A 13,621-nucleotide genomic window follows, 5' to 3' on the forward strand; every position below is an offset into this window, starting at 1 on the left:
TACCTCTACCAAATCTGGAGGAAACGAGAGCAGCAACTCTGAAGTTTGGGTGGAGTATCACACTGGAATGGGCATATTCATTACAATTCCATGAGATAATTCTTTGGACAAGATGACTAGAACACTTTTGACTGTCCAAGAGTAAGCTGATGGGGCCTGGGGATTTTATCCAGGTGTAGGGAAAGAATTTACCCCAGAGCGTTGAGATAGGCAGAGGGGAAGGGTGAACGTTGCTTCTGATTGCACTTTGAGAAATTCTGCTCTTTCAACATAATGCTTGAGTCATTTGATTTTATATTTAATATGGGATATGGTACATTATTACCTATTGATGTATTGTGCGGGGGTGGGGGGAAGCCTCTAAAATTGGGAGCACTGAGAACCTAAAGAATTTTCCTTTCAGATCACTTTAATTCACAATGATGTGACACTAGAATAGAAGGCAGCGAATCTGGAAACTGGCCCTATTCCTGTAATGCTCACAGCATACTACACGCTCTGGGCAAGAGCTTTCAGGTAACCCATCTTGTCTAGTCTTATTAAGCAACAATGATGATTTCCAACATTAAGAAATCACCAGAAAAATGCTATTTTAAATTACGCTTTTTTAACCTGAAATATTTTTCACTGCATACTAAAAAATAGTATCCTGCCAGTCAACCTAAGGTGTTTGATAAGAACTTGTTGTCCAAGAGTATTTCATGACAATTTCTTTGCCTTTCCAAGGTACGTTTGCAGTTGCTAAGGAACCATATTTCACAGCCATGGCTATCTAGTAATACCATATGTGTACAATGTCAGAATAATTACTTGATAGTTACTGTGAAAACTGTAAATCATGAGCATTAGGAGTAAGAAAAAATTTTTAATTAGATTGCCTGCTACAACCATAATATAAAGTCTAGTCCTCCACTGAAATAAACGTGCTAGGGTGACAGGGACCTTACGTGTTCGTTTAGCATTCCACCCCCGGCCAGGCACAACTCGGGCACACAGAAAGCATACAAAAATGCATGTTGAGGGAATAAAGGTGTTTCTTCTCACTAGTCCTCAAGAGAGAAAAATTATAGAAGGCTCAAGCAAGGTAATTCTCTTAGGAAAGAAATGGAATGCCTTTCTGAGAATTATAAATGGAAATTTTGCAGTCATAATATTCTCATTCACCAATTTTCCAAAGTGTATGGATAATAGCCATCTCATTGGAAATTGGTTAACAGTGCCATTTTTAACTTGTTTCTGATAAATTACTCCTTTCTGAAAACTGTATCTTTTAAAAAAAAAGAGTACATAGAAAAACTACTGGTTTATTTAATAACCGCTATATTTGAGATGAGAAGAATTAACCCACCATGGGCTCAGTTTCCCCATCTCTAAATAAGGTTCTGTTTCCTTATAACCTGGTCACTGTAATTGTTCATCTATCTATGGCCGACTCGTGTGTTTATATATCTGCAGTCACTACCTTGACTTACCAAAATATCTGTTTCATTTCTGCTTCCTAAATGAGGTAAAACATCAGTTGCTGATGCCATTTTAAAGTTGGCATTATAAAAGGTGATATGTAATCAGGCAAATTGAACCCCACACAAATGTTGATGTCACAGTTTTTGGCAGAGGCTTAGACGTAGAGTATGCATTTTTATGTATTTGATCAAATGTCTTTTTGTTATATACTGCATATTTTCAACAAAACTCTAAAGCTCCTTTTGTTATTTTTATATCTCAGAGTTACATAAAATTGTTTCATATCCTCAAATATTAAGTTGTTCCTAAGAATAATGAAGGTCCTCCATGTAGCATACTTAAAAGGGGTCCTACAATTTGTTTTTGGAAATGTTTTTCACCTCACCAGGCTAACATTCAGCTTTAAAAAATGTATTTAACGTCAGTTAATTTTCAGTGAAGCAATAATGCTTAGAGAGACACTAATTTTTTAAATTAATTTTTTACCTAATATTTTCTGGTGTGCTGTATCCAGTGTTCTATTAAAGCCCTGATACATTCCTTTGGCTGCTTACACTGTCTTCATTCACTGTGTAATTTTACAAAACAATAGAAATCAAGTTTGTCTAGCATAATAAACCCTTGTGATTTTGACCCTACACATTGTTTTCCTCTGAGCACCTGCAGATTTCTTTTTCCTTTTATTTCCAAATGATTGCACAGGGTCATAAGACCCTTTTGATCAGAGGACAATCATTCCTCAAGTACTGCCATATTTCTTCAGTTCTTCTGTCCCCTCCATGAACAATTTCATTAATTCTTTAGTATTTTGAAATCAGACATGCTCTTTATATAGCCTACATTTGATCAACTATTAAATTAAGTGGGTCAGTAATGAAACTAATCTAAAACATCACAAAAATTTAACCCTCACATTAAAGAAATGTCTGTGATGGTGGAGTGAGGAAGGAGTGGGCGTTGGAGGCTACTGACTGCTTTGAAATCCCAGATCTACCATGTGAACAAATTTGAACAATCAAGCCACTTAATATTTCTGAATTCCTATCTTTTTACATATAGAATGGGGGACAGTAACACCAACCTTTCAGACTGATATGAAGACAGGTAAAATATTTAAAGAACATGACACAGGAAATTTCTGTTAATCATAGATGATTAAACATATGTTTTTATTGTCTCTGCCTCCCCTAAACCCGAATAAGATGACAATAAAGAGAATAAAATTGTAGAAGCCCCGCAAGGGCAAAGACAATAAGCAAGGGGGAAACAGCTGACGACATATGCCAGATGATGGGAGAAGAGAAGTGACAGAAAAGAGAGAAGATTGATAATTTTGAGTGATTCAAAATAAAACAATAAGAAGACCATAGAAAACTAAGCAAATGAAAAAACTGAAACAATTATTAATTCCAGGAAAAAGGGAAAGTTGTACAGAAATGAAATGCAATCACAGTACAAACTAACAAACGTACGTAACTTCTACACAAATATAATGATGTAAATGCTTACTAAAGAGTTTTATCTGAAAGAATATAAAACTATACGTGAAGGTTAAGAATGTAAGAGAGGTAAATGCTAATCAATTATTTTGGGAAGTCAATTTCTAAAAAATCAAGAACCAGTACCGTAAGTAGTGTATTTTGTTCATTTGTAGCTGTAGTTCTGTAGTTTTGATTGTTTTGTTTTCTATATACGGAGATAATGCTAAAAGAAATCCCTAATAAGGCTGAAAATAATCTCTGGGGCAAGGGGTAGAACAAGTAACTACTCATGTGCATTATAACCTTGTAATACTATTTTCTTTTAAATTATGTACGAATTATTTTGAAAAATATATGCTTTTATAGAAGAATCTAACAAATGTATGATATTCTTTCTGACTTGTTACTCAATTTTATTAGCATCCTAATAAATACCATTTGGTCAGGTTAACATTAAGTTCATATAATTAAGTTAAAACTGTATAGCAGTATAAAGAAATATAATTAACCATCTCCTAAATCAAGCCCTAACACAGATTGTCATGAAAATAAAATGCCAAGTGTCTCTCAGAGGATAATCCACTTTTTAAGCATCGAAAACTGGAATGGTATTCAATATACTTGGTCTAGATCATCTTGAAGTTGTCTTCCCAAACTTAGATCTAAGATAGTATAAGTCATTCAAAATATATTTATTATTAATAATCAAAACAGTATGGCTATTACATTAATAGTGTTTGAAGAACAGTAATATAAAACCTAAATCTTCTAAAACCCTTGAGAACCAGATTTCACCACCAACACACTCTATCTTCCTCACACTTTACCTCATCCTTCACAAAAGAGAGATGGAGAAAGAGAAAGAGAGACAGACAGACAGACAGACAGACAGACAGAGATCTGTTTCATTGGGTTAACTTTTTGATATTCTGCTTGAGTTTGGGCACCGTAAATCTCTCCAGGAGAATGCTAAAGGAAAAGCTTCCATGGGAGGTTGGCTCACTGCCATACTTGGCTGAGTGGAATAGGAAAGCTGAGGCCCAGAGTAGAATCTCTGGAAGGGTCTTTGGAGGGATGAAGCTCGTGCTCTTAGGGAGGCACTTTGGTGTGGGGGGCAGAGATGCTGAAGAATATTATCTTTTTTCCATGTAACATGCAATGTAAACACTTGTCTCTGAATCCTCTGGACCAACTTTGTGAAATGTACATTATTCATTTATTGATGATGGAGTCGGGCTTGCTTTTCTGGGATTGTGACAAAGTGTTGAATCTAGATTCTTAAGTAGAAAACCAAAACTCCCACTTTGGTCCAGCGGTCCAAATTTACGTCTGCTGTTCTAATGTCAGTATGGATAGGGCTGCCCTTCATTCCCAGTAGGGTACAGAATGGATGATGAATTATAAAGTCATTGACCTCCAAAGGCCTCTACTAGGGGAGAGATAAGGCAGCACATAAAAGGCTATGTGAAAAACGTATTTTATACTTAGCTAATTTATTTACAATAAGAGCTATTCTAAAGTAAAAGATGCATATTGATGACTTTTTAATAAAGTGAACAAAACAATTCGCCTTCTCCTTGATGAACTGAGTCAATAATTGGGGCATTACTGTTAGGATATGATGAGAATTTGATGAGCATTAAGTTGATGCAGGATATCAGGCTGAATAGCTCATCGATGGTTAATGAACTTCATTTTGAAAAAAAAATCTGCCTGTTGTCAGCTTGGATTTCATTCATTTGCTTCCTTCACAGAAAAGTGAGTTAGATGTGCAGTCGTGTGACCTCCTGGGTATTATAATATGACTGCATTTCTCCATAGTTAATTAGTAAATCAAAGGTTACAGCGGCCTTCTCTAGAGTGAAAGGCATAGCAAGGAGGCATGCTCCCTATTGTTCTCACTACCTTGTGTCTAATAACCATCAATTATTTTTGCTCGATTAATACAGCCGTTGAATTTACTGTATACTTGAGTCTCACTTATACTATAATTTATAGGTGTGAAGACAGAAGATGCTTCCCCATTTCGAGAGTTTATCAGGTAACACTGATACTGTTCTCCAAGCAAGCCTGGATTCTTGACTTATAACTGAATTTCAGACACAAGCTAATACAAAAATTGGATGTTGGATGCCATGGCAAGATTAAATTCCAACATGTTAACTTCCAGGAAAGAGACTGGTAAAAAAAATCATATTACCCCTTGTTCCACACACTGTCAAAGTCATCAAAAAACTGACTGAGAAGGCCAAAAAAGAAGCAAGAACAGGGAATAAAATTGCACCAGCATCAAAACCGGGAGTGGTACCAACCACATATCTATCACAGATACACTGCTGTGTGAACCAAAGCAAAGAAAATCACAGGACACTTCACAGAATTTGCTTTCCTGAGAAAGTTGGCACGATGCTGCAGAAAGCAATCAGAGAAGATTCTCTAAGTCTCTTAAAATTCTCCATTTTGAAGAATCGAGTGCTGGTGATGTGGACCGCTTGCCTGGTTGTGGGTCAGAGGCTCTTGAGGCCAGACTGGAATCAGAAGGAACAATTATTTCTTGTTTTTCATTGTTACGTAATTAAGTGAGGTGAGGTTTGAAGGATAACCCCTGCTTCAGTAAGATGAGGAGGTCTGGAAGGGAAAGTGGATCCCAGAGACAGAACCCAAATTTACCAGCTAATTGGTCATCAAATTAGCGCAAGTTAAGAGCAGAGGAGAGGTTCAAGTAAGAAAAGGCACAGGACAAGAAAATCAGGCAAACTTGACGTCTCACCAGTGTGCCCACCAGCCAAGACAGTCAGCACAATTTTGTGGACCTAGTATTAATGCAGTGATTGCAAATTACTTGGACAAAAAGCACAACATATTCTCTCATAGTCCAGCTTTTCACACTGTCCTAGGCCCCAGAGGCTCAGACTAAACCCGATATATTCTGGCCAGCCCTTCTGCTTTAAGGATAAGATTTTAAACGCAAATTAAAATAACAACAAAATACCGCTTTTCACTTACATCACTGCTATGATTAAAAACATTGATAATAGCCAGTTTTAATGAGGTTGAGGGAAGCAGGCACCCTTAAAGACTGCTGCTATAACTATCAACTGCAAAAAATCTTCCTGGAGGGTAATTTGGCAATCTGCTCCAAATTCAAATGCATTTTCACTGACCCAGCAATTCCACTTCTAAAAATACACACTAATAATCAGATGAGTGTTCAAAGATATAGTACAAGGATATTCTATTGATGATAATAGAGAATAATTAGAAACTAAAAAAAAATGTACATCAATAAGGATTTGGAAACATTATGGGATATTATACAAAGGAATACAGTGTAGTCATTAAAAATAATTGTATATGTCTATATTTAGTTATGGGAAAAATCTGCAATGTGTTGGCAAGTGAAAAAAGCAAGCTACCAAACAGCCGTCTGTAGAAAATATTCATTGAGAAAAAGTCTGAAGGGCTCTACACCAGAATGTATATGGTAGCTATCCTGGCTTGTGGATTTATGAATGATTTTCATATCTTTCTTTGTAAAATTATGTATTGCCTAGATATTTTAAAAGGAAGATGTATTGCTTTTATAATTTAAAAATATAGATGGTATTCACATTTCATATATTATTTCTAAACCACCTGCATTTTCCTTCATTGGGCAGTGACACACCCCAAAAAGCTTTTGCATGTCAAAATCTGATTTTCATACATCATCTCATAAGCAAATATTTTGAAAATCCCACTGATATGCAAGAGCTCTGTTTTAAGGTATCACATGATCTGTCTGAACAGCAGTTTATTTGTTTGCATTTTCTCTGTCACTTTCTAAAACTTAGTGTCATCAGAAAATGAACATACTAATAGAGTTGATAAGATGGATAATTTTTAGACTACAATTGAGAAAAAATAAAAATTGTTAGCTATGCCAAATATAAAATTTAAAGTCTCAGACTTGTGTGGTACTTAACTCAGCCAGTTATTTTAATGGGTGAATCAGCTGACCTTCACTTCCCTTTTGAGAAGATCCCTTCTCAAATTCTTGGATCCATACCCCCGTGGAGTGGAGAGGAAGTCCTGTGACCTCATCCCCATCTCCCCTTTCCACTCCCACATCCCACAGATGAACTCACAAACAGAGTTGAGTGGAACAAGATTCAACTGGGCTAATGAGGGCCTTTTTACCAAGGATTTGGATCAGTACGAAGAAATTAAAGTTGGTCCCTGTTCAAGATTAAGTTGAAAAAATATGCTGGGATTTTGAAGGGCCATTTCTACCTAGACACCAAAAGAGAAGCAGAGTTAAGAAAAATGTGTATCCACAGAAAGAGAGAAGCTGGTTTATTTTGTTTTTACAAGTTTTTCACCAGGAATAACTATATTCCCTGCTTGGTTTCTGGAAGATACCATAAATTCTCCTTTTGGCTTAAGCTAAATTTCTGTGGCTCTCTACTGTTTGCAAATAACGAAATCTCTGATAGGAAGCCCCTAAAATGGTCCTCAATGATCCTCACCTTTGGGTGTCCCATTGGAGTGTGCACTGGATGTAACTTGGCTTGTTTCTAAGTAATAGAATATGGAGGAAGTGATGGACCCTAAGTAATGGGCTGTATTGGCTTCTGCTTAGATTCTCTCTCTCTCTGTCTCGTAACTCAACTTCTAATAATGAAGGGTGCCAAGCTGTTAGGAATGTGGGTCAGAATTGCAGAATCCCCAGAAACACGTTGCCTTAGTAAGACTGGGAAAATAAAGCAAAGTAAGAATACTTGCACGATGGTAAGCGAAGTGTCAGAACAGATCTGTAAAGAAAGAGTAGGGGGGACTTTCCCACTTAGAAGAGTAGCAGTGATGATACTGGAACATGGTACATGGAAGGCTCTCAACAGGACATAAACAAATGTCCTGGAGAAAGAGAGCAGCCAATGCCTTCTGGTAGAATATCCAGACATAGTAAAAGCAGATCTTTGCAAGTCCTAAGACAAAGATGTCAAAACAGATAACAGCAACAAGTCGAAACATGACAGAACAATGAAAAGTTACCTTATCATCAATTTGAGAAAATGAGAAGGGCTTGAGGGGAACTGAGAGACTATAAATCACACTCACTTGTGATAACTAGGTGTTTTGGGCAGTTTTTTTAGTACGTTTAAATTACCAGTGCAAGAATTTTACTGAGGCTGTGCATAGTAGATACATTTTATTTGCAAAAAAAAAAATAAATAAAAATAAAAAATTGTTTAATGTCTCAATTAAGAACACTAGGGCACTGTCTGAAGCAAAGGTACCTGAACCCTAGTATATCTGCCTAACCTCCCGACTGCTGTGTATACTGACTTCTAGGCCAAAGAAGTTCACGGCAGATGTTATCATCCCCATTATCCCCAGCCTACCTGGTTGAGGAAAGGGATTATATATGTTTGGAGTCCTTCCTTATATTCTCTAAGCCCCAAATAAATGAATATATGAACTGTAGAATAGTACAGAGGTTTTGCTCAGGGGCCACCAAGAACTTATCAAAGGTTTTTCATCTGAACCAAAGAACACAGAAATTTATTTGAGAGACTATCTTCTCAATACCCCCAGGGGCTGTATATAGCTAATACCATTCTAAATGTATAGGACATAAAAAATCCATTACACACGATGGATAGCTCAGGCCATGAGGGCCTAATTCTCTCGCAAACCCAGTTGCATGGTAGGATTGAAAACAAACATTAGACTTTTGAGCTGCTGCAACCAAAATAGATGTCTAATATGTAACATTGATAAGAAATATATTGAAAGCTATGGAGTCACCAAAGTGAAATTTACAACTCATATTTAAAACCAGTACATTATGAAACTAACTCTATCACCTCCATAATAGAAGACCAAAGCACCTGGCCAGATACAGAGACACAGCTCAGAGTCTGTATTAGTCAACTTTCACTAGTCTTGCTAACAAAATCCAAATGGCTGAAAACAACAGGTGTATTTCTCATTCACAGCACCTGTTGACTGTAGGTCAGCTGCTTCTTGGCTCTGTGTGTCCCTTCACTGGGAGTCAAGTTAAAAAAAAAAAGGAGCCCCCACCTGGAATATGCCATTCTCTGGAAAGAAGGATCGAAAATAGGACTACAAAACTTTTGTCAGGCTCAGCATGCATGGGCCACATTGTTACGTGTGCAAGGCTCACATGGAGGGGTGGGAAATACATGCCCCCCTAAAGAGGGCCACCAGAGCGGGGACATATAGGGACCGACCCCACTACTGAGGGCAGCAAATATATTGAGCAAATAACACAATCTATCATCACTGAATCAGAAAGAGCAGAATACTGTAGCATCTGCCCTGTTTGAGTTATAAGTAAAAGGCAGTCAACAATTGTAAACAAAATTGGAGGAAGCAATTATCCTTCAGAAACTACTGAAGAAAGTTTTATGGGTGGCTCAGTTGTTAAGCGTCTGCCTTCAGCTCAGGTCATGATCCCAGGGTCCTGGGATCGAGCCCGATACCCAGCAGGAAGCCTGCTTCTCCCTCTCCCACTCCTCCTGCTTGTGTTCCCTCTCTTGCTGTCTCTCTCTGTCAGATGAATAAATAAAATCTTTAAAAAAAAATAAATAAATAAATAAAATTGAGCTTTAAGAAATTACAAACAAAAATATTCAATTGACCCCTTTAGTCAAGACTCTGGTGCCCATTCACAGCCTGCCACCATTTGTATAAATACATCTTTTAAGGAAAATTTGGTAAAGCTTGTGAAAAGCCAGAAACATATTCTTGTCTTAACACAGAAATTCCAATTTTTAAAATTTATCTTAATTAGATACTCCTAAGGTAGCATAAAAGATATATTCCCAAATATGTTCAGCACAACTATATATATAAAACCAACCAATGGGAAACATTCTCATAATTGAACCATAAGATCAGTTTAAAATGTTATGAGCCATTCATAATAATAGAACGTTCCATAGACATAAAAGTGATACCCAGGAATACATATGCCTTTTGAATGTATTTATGATAAAAGACATAATTGATCAGGATACAGGAGTGAATACACACTAGGACTCCATGGATTAAGCCTCCAAATCTTGGTTTTGGCTCAGGTCATGATCTCAGGGTTGTGAGATCAAGCCCTGCATGGGGCTCCACGCTCAGTGCAGAGTTAGCCTGAGATTCTTTCCTTCTCCCTCTGCCCCTCCCACCTGCTCGAGTGTGTGTTCTCTCCCTCTCTCGCTCGCAAATAAATAAATAAATTCTAAAAAAAGAAAAGAAAAGAAATGAATATGCACTATAAACCTGGTTTGGGGGAAAATGTGAATATTTTTAAGCATAAAGAAAAGACTATGAAGATAAATGCCAAAATACTACTAGTGACTATTTTCAGACAGCATGTTTATAGGTAACTATTATTTTCTTCTAGATGTTTTATTCTTTGAGGAAAAATAAATTAATCCCTCTAAAGTAGCTAATGTCCAAACATGCAGGTTGTAGCTGCCCTGGAAGACTGAGCCCTTATTTCTGGCTGGAGGCTTTATGTTCACACTTAGGAAAATGATCACCCTGACCTTGAGAGATTTGATTGCCTGTCATCTGTCATAAGAAAATTCAGCAAGCATGACAAGGAAAAGACCCACTGTATCTGCATAGCGAAAATATTCTCAATACAGAATGTACTCAGAAAGAACATATCTAAAAAGCTATACAATTCTTGATTGTCACAGTTTGCTATTTTTCAATAACTTTTTATCACCTTCACAGCCAAAACGACAAAACCGTATTTTTTTTAAATGTCCATATCTTAGCTAAAGGCATTTTCTCAAAACTCTCTGACTTTGCAGTAAGTACTAATTTAAAGAAAGCAGCTCTCAAACATTTTCCTTTCTCTGAGAATCATAAAGAACATGAGCAGAGGACCTAAAATTTAAATGAGCATATACCTGCTACTGATTTATCCCTTGAGATAATACAGAAGCAAAAAAAATAAACAGCTCAGTCAGCTAAAACCTCGTACCACAAAGCTAGACAATTGCATTTTATACTTATCGATGAATTTTTTTTCTGCTCACCATGTATTTTTTTTTCTTATAAAGTAGCACTTTTTTCTTCTTTGCTTTTCACAAATAAATGAAAATTAAAAGCAAACAAAAAGACCTTTGGAGTTGATACAAATGCGTGCCTTCTACGTTTGTGGAATTCATGCCTTATGACTTCTTGGCTTATAATCCACTGGCCCAAGAGGCTGCCACCTCAGCCTGGTGTCCTGGGTCTCCTAGGCTTACAGTCCTGACACACATGACCGTTTCTTGTCTCCTTCTCCAAAACAACAACAACAATAACAACAACAACACACACACACACACACCCCCCAAATGAAACCTTTAAAGAACACTGAGACCATCCAACCTTGTTGCTCCTCCTCCTGAGGGCCCTTTGGATGCTCCTGCCCAGCAACTCACAGAGCTATCCCACTTTTGCTTCTCTGCGGCTGATTTTCTTTTCCTTTCTTTGCCTTTGCAGCTACTGCATGCGTCCCTCTTCAAAAGTATCATCTCTGATCCCTGCCACTTTCTTTTTCCCCTATCCTTCTTATTTCTTCTCTTCCCCATCTCTTATCACAACTTTCCTACTTTTCTGCAAAAAAACAAAACAAAACAAAACAAAAAAACACACCATAAATAAATCATGACAATTTATAGTCCTCACTCCCAGGGCATCCCTTCCTTCTCCATATCACCACAGGCTAGGTTTGTCCTCCTGCTCATCCCAGTCATCCCTTCTCTCCCAGGTCCTCAAGGCCAAATCCTCTGCCACAGATCTTTCCCTTTTTGTTAGCTGTCTGTGGAATCTGAGGTCCAACAAGGTTGTTCTCCACATAGCTGATATATCCATGTATTTTCTTATATACATACAGCAATAAATACAAAATTATAGCTGTAGCATTTGATATATATTTGGGTTAAAAAGACTTTCTCAGTATTTTATCCACAAGGAGCATAGTGTGATTTAATATTTTCCATGAGTAGTATGAAGAAAAAATATTACTACTTTATGCTAAAGCTACTGAAGTATATTCAGAATACTGAGGAAGGGTAATAATTCTTCTCATTTAGAAATTCATTTGGAATTTATAATTCATTTGGAATTCATAATTCATGTGGAAAATACCTTGAAGGACTCTCTGAATATAAATGGTGAGGCCTTCCAGACATGGTCTACAAAGTAAGGTAAGAGAGTTTAGAATATCCCAAGGGAAAGTTTGCTTTGGAGATGAAAGGTGACCAAGGGTGATGAACAAAGATTGAGGGAAAGAGAAAGACCCTAGAAATATGATATGAAGTCTGAGCCCAAGGATGGTTATATCAGTCTGTGTTAGGTAATAGCAGATAATTTGGGGGGACAAGTAATATCTGACATTGAACTTGAGGTTGGCTCCTGCCCTTAGATGTCTGCCTTTCTCTACCCACAAAACCTGCAGTCTATAAACTGGAAGTCTGCGACAGTCTTATGTCAGTGGGGACTCAGGAGAATGAAGGAAGAAAGAAGGTGCCCAGCCTGGACCAGTGAGAGAGAATAGCAGCATCAAAGATATGTGATGTTTCTTTAAAATCTTTAACATAATATAAAATTTATCATCTTAACCCTTTTAAAGCATACAGTTCAGTAGTCCTAAGTACATTCACATTGTTGTGCAACCAATCTCCACAACTCTCTTCATTTTGCAAAAGTCAAGCTCTATACCCGTTAAACACTCCATTTGTAGGAATCCAACTATTCTAGATACCTCATATATATGGAATAAGACAGCATTTGCCTCTTCATGACTGATTTGTTTCACTTAGCATACTATTCTCAAGGTTCCTTCATGTTAGAGGGTAGGTCAGAATTTCCTTCTTTCTAAAAATTGAATAATATTCTATAGTTTGCATTACACCACATTTTGTTTATCCTTTCATCTGTTGGACAGTGGGTTGCTTCCACATTTTGGCTATCGTGAATGCTGTTATGAACATGGGTGGGTGATGAGAGTTTGGAATCGGTGTCTGCTCTTTAGTCCAGACTGACCAGCAACAGAACCCTATTTTCTAAGAGGGTCAACTTTGAAAGGGGGAAAAGCATGCATGTAAGTTATGCAAAATTTTTTTGTTGTTGTTACACACATTCATCACCAAACTTGTCTAAGTTTTGTAAAAAAACACATTTCCATAGGAAAGCTATGTATTCAAGCTCACATCTCCACTTCCTTGTCCAACAGGCATCTCAAACTTCATATGTCAAAACTAACTTTCTGATTTTCCCCTCTAATCCAGTTGTTATTGGCACTAGCCTCTTCTCAGTTAAGGGCAATGGGACCCTTCCACTACCTTAGGCCAAAAGCATAATGTGACCCTTTACTCTGCTTTTTATTTCTTTGTTGGCCAATCCTGTGTACTGCACCTTCAAATTATTTCCTCATCAAGCCATTTCCCACCACCTCCAGTCTAAAGCCTCCATTATCTCTTATGTGGACCACTCCGATGGCCTCCTCATGGTCTGCCCATCACTGCTCTTGCTCCCATTCTGTCCATTCTCAACATAACAGACTTAAGTCAAATCATGATGCAATCAAGCTGCTTCAACAGCCTCCCTGCCTGTGTAAGATCCAAACACCTTGCAATAACCTCTCAACCTTTATAGGATCTGGTCTCCCATTCCCT

Source organism: Mirounga angustirostris, unplaced genomic scaffold (genome assembly GCF_029215605.1).
Source record: "Mirounga angustirostris isolate CCGP_5_RB_7025 unplaced genomic scaffold, mMirAng1.0.hap1 SCAF_2, whole genome shotgun sequence".
Classification (NCBI taxonomy): domain Eukaryota; kingdom Metazoa; phylum Chordata; class Mammalia; order Carnivora; family Phocidae; genus Mirounga; species Mirounga angustirostris.